Raw genomic sequence first — 4726 nt, forward strand, 5'->3', positions numbered from 1 at the left:
AGAAATTTTCTGTGTGTGTGGTGTTTGTGTTGGTATGTGTGGGTGTGAGAAGATAATGAGACGTGGGGGCAGAGGGTGTGTCACCGCGTGAGGTCCGGTGGGTCGAGGTGAGGCCCTTCGTTCTGTTCCGTCCTGCGCCACATTGGTCGGCCCGTGATGCATTTAGGAAGACCCATGGATGACTAGTCGTACAAGACAAAGATAGCATAGTTGTGAAGGACTCTGTGTCCACTGACAAAGCCGGCTAGGATTTGTAAACCTAGGTTCTCGGACTAAGGTAACCCCTTTATCTCTGATATTACTATTCATCCAACCTAACTTTAAGGGGCATCCTATAGAATGCTCTGCTAGAATCATACTCGTCGATTAGGAAGAGAGGTGTGAGACAATGCGTGAGAGATAGGCGTAAAGATAATGTGCGTACATGAGACATGTAGGCAGGTCCATGTATATAGAAAGGGTCGATGAGGATTGTGCATGTGTATGTTTGTGAGAGGAAGAGTGCTTGTGATAAAGGTTAGTGAAAACAGTTGTAAATGGTTACGAGAGGGAGGGAGGGTTATATCTAGAGCATGTGTGCGAGAAAGACACCTCGGGAGAGAGTGTGTGAGCATGTGTGAGAGACCACCGATGGAGAGTGAAACTACACGTAAAAGACTTCTCTACACATTGATTAAAGATATAAATTGTATCCAAATATTAGGATGGGATCATGATATTTGCAATTCGCGTAAGGAGCGGTCATTGATCCATCAGACATCTAGATTCTATTGAATTTGAGTATGTCTATGTTATTATTCGACACAATTGATCCACATAGTTAGTATTTTGAACTCCAGACAATGCATCGCTTTAGCAATCGAATATAAATGTGAGTATAGTTCATGTTGTGTGTAAAGCACATTATACATACGAAAGTTACACAATGGACATTATAAATAGCTACTACCTATGAACTAGCATACATTTGAATTCAACTTAAGGTGGTTTAAAAAAAATCAAATTCAACATGAAGTCCATTCGATTATTTGAATTCGATATCATGGCATTTGTAAACCATAACTAAATTATGGGGGCACCAATCTTTGCTCTGATTTTGTACATAATAGCATATGTAGTCATGTACAAAATAGATTCAAATTAGCTCCTCCATTCCAAAATAATCGTAGTTATAGGATTTTCAAGTGTCAAAATTTCAAAAAGAAGCGGATAATTTAATGAGGTTTTCAAACATACAAGGTCAAATATAACGTTGTATATTTAGGTCAATCCTCATAGTTCAAGAGTACTCTAAACGTGAATGCTTGTGTTTCAAAATTTCGAACGAAGCGCCAAAAGAGCCTCTACTCGCCCGAAACCGGGTGAGACCAATGTTTGGTAGTACAAGGAAAAACCTTTTCTAATAACTCCGACCCGTGAAACCTACCGGCCCGACGTCCAAAGGTCTAAACCGGGGTAGGTTTGTAGCTTCATCTAGACGCCACGCAACCGCATCCGAAAAACATTCATACACAATGGCCGCCTAAGCACACATGCACGCGGCCGAAATCGCTCCCGCCCACTATTTGGGACACCTGGGATTACCATCCTACCCCGACCCGCAGTAGGTCTGAAATTTAAGAGGGGGGCAAAGTTCGTACTTTCCCCAAATTTCAAACAAACGCGTCGCATTTCTGTTAAAAAAGCAAAAAACAAGCGCCTCCCAGACGGAAACATGGTTCCCCCCACCCGTCCGATTCCCCATTCGTACTCCTTGGGCGTCAAAACTACCTCTCCACCAGCCGCGAAACCCCGTCGTCCTCCGTCCGCCACCCCATCCCACCCATCAACCGCCTCCCTCCTCCATCACGCCGGAGCCAATACCCCGATATCGTCGTCCACCGCAACCTCAACCGCAACGCCCTCCACGGCTAGTAGTTGAAGCCGAGGCCGAGCCGTCCATACCCGAGGCAGTTCAACCACGTCGTCCTGCGCCTCACCGCTGCCGCTCCAACTTCGCCACCCTCCAACGCACCGGAGTTGTTCCTGCTACGCCGTCCTTCACCGCCTCGGATATGCTTCCCCTCCGCCGACATACGGCCATGGCAACACAGTCAACAATTTGTCCATGGGTTCGTCCAAGCCTGCACCCTCCAGAACATCGGTTTCCCCGGTAAAAAGAAGAAAATCGGCGCGACTTGTGGAGGTGACCAAACCGACAACCGAAAAAGGTACTCCTCTTCCCTTATTCGTGCAAATCTTACGTCTCTGCTTGCATGGTATTCATCCCACAGAAGACACTAGTTGACCGCTTCTTCTTGATACTAGATGCTCCTAGTAATTCGCGATGCACAAGGTTTCTCCTCATATACTATTTCACCTTAGCTAGAGGTCCGTCGCCCTCCTGAATTTCAATTTCTGGCCACTTGATTCCCATTTAACGGAAGCATTCCCCGGCGTAACAGGCGCTAGTACGCCTATTACACCGGGGAAGCAGCGCCTTGGTGTTTATCTTAGGGGCATGTGTGGCCTAGATCTACTGGCGCTCGATCTGGAGGTCGGCCGGGATTAAAGGGATGGCCTGGGGGCGCTGCCAAGCACGGCGGTTGTGTGAGGTCGATGGGAGGGCGGGGCAGCGGAGGCAGGGGTCTGGGCCGGTGGTCGCTGGCGGTTCGAGAAAGATCGTCAACAGTGACTGGCGGGAGGTAGACGAAGGCCATCTGCCCGTTCCTTATAGATATGACGGTTCATTAAAAAAATTGACTGACCTATTTATTTTCAGTCGACTGTTATCTTAGATATGACCACATGTGGTGGTGTGCTGGAGGAGTACCTGCATTTCCTGTGCTCATATATTACAAAATCATACAGAGTAGAATCTAATTTTGTTTGCCATGCAATGTTGTAGAGCTATCATATGTCTCCTGTCATTTATTTTTCAGCCCCCTGCTACCTGCTACTTTTACAGTGCACTAGTTCTGCACACACTTCTCCCTTACTCTCACTGTTGTGTTTTTAGGCAAGGGTATTTTAGACTCTGCTGCCATGAGAGAAGCCAAAAAGAAAAGAGAGAAGTCGCTCCAGCTTGGTGTGCGGGTAGGCAAGACACGTTTCAGCGCTATAATGGGTGCAGTGTTAGCAGATGGAGATGGTAAACGTAGCTCTGGAGTTGATGACCTCGCTCGCAATGAACCACCATCCCAGGTGCTTGCTTTCACTTCACGGTGTCATATGTGGTTGCATGTTCCATATGGTGTCTAGCTTGTATTCGAAAGGCCGAAGTCGGTAAGATAAGGAAAGATATTTTTTTACATGAACCACCATCCCGTGAGCACTAGAAGACAAATAGCTAGTCAGGGCACTGGCCGAGCCAGTGACAAGCCCATCAAAGATAGGCATCACCTGGAAGACAACTAAAAAGATGCCATGGTGGCGAAGCAGCCCCCCTCCCACCAGGCTCTCAGGTCCTAGATGATCATGCTCACCACTCCAGCCGGATGTCTAGCTTGTATTGCTTCCAATTTGGCTAAATTGCATCTGCTTAGCTTACACATTATACCTTTGAATATGACATGCCTTTCTGTTTTGGTACATACTAGTACATCTGTGTATTAACCATGTTCTTACATCAAACTAATGTTCTTGTGTATCCCTCATCAATCACTTATGACGAGGCAGGCAGGCAAGGGGACTACTCCTCATTTAAAGAATGCAGCGTCAGCCTCCCGACATGATTCTCAAGAAACAGAAATGCTAGATGAAGATAGTGAACGTAGCTCTGTAGTTGATTACAGCATTTCCCCTACACTAGCATCGCAGGTGCTTGCTCTAACTTGGCAGCGTGATATGTGGTTGCATGTTGCATATGGTGTCTAGATTGTAATTCTTCCAATCTGGTTAAACTGCATGTGCTAGTCTGCTTAGCTTATACATTATACCTGTTAATGTGACATGCCTTCCTGTATTTAGTACATAGTACATCTATGTATTAAGCATGTCCATACATAAAACTATTGTTTTTTGTATCCCGCATCAATCAACATGATGAAACACCTTTAGTATAAGCAGTGCGATATTAGTTGCATCTTTCATATGATTTATAGCATGTGCTGCTTCTAATTTGTTGAAATTCCATTTATGATGGGACGCTTTTAACTTGGCAGAGTCATATTGGTTGCATCTTTCATGTGGTGTCTAGCTTGCATTGCTTCTTATTTGCTGGAATGGTTTCTGCTTAGTTTACACAAACAGTTGTGAAGATGCCATGCCGTCCTGTTTTTCATACATATTCCATCCTGGTATCATGTGTTTGCCTTACATCAAAGTAGTGATTGTTAGTATCATGCATGAATGAGTTCTGAAGAGAGAATTTTATTGCTTTTTCTTGTCGGTTTTACTTGACAATTCAAAATCAATAAAGCGGAAGGAAGTTAGCAAGGCAGTGGATAAAAGTGCTCCTTCCGAATGGAGGGCCTCTACAGTTTCTACTCCTCCACACCCCCAAGATGATTTCCAAGACAACACATGCATAGACACTCAACAAAGTTGTGTTTATGATGAGCATGTCTCCCTAGTGCAGCATCACCGGTGCTCCCTCTAACTTGGCACTGTTATATGTGGTTGCATGTTATGTGTGATGTCTAGCTTGTATTGCTTCTAATTTTGTTGAATTCCATCTGCTTACTTTACACATTATACATGAATAAGACACGTGTTCCTGTTTCTAGAACATACAATATCTGTCTAT

The sequence above is a fragment of the Triticum urartu genome, chromosome 7A, assembly GCF_056163025.1.
Source record: "Triticum urartu cultivar PI428250 chromosome 7A, HENAU_Tu73, whole genome shotgun sequence".
Taxonomy (NCBI): domain Eukaryota; kingdom Viridiplantae; phylum Streptophyta; class Magnoliopsida; order Poales; family Poaceae; genus Triticum; species Triticum urartu.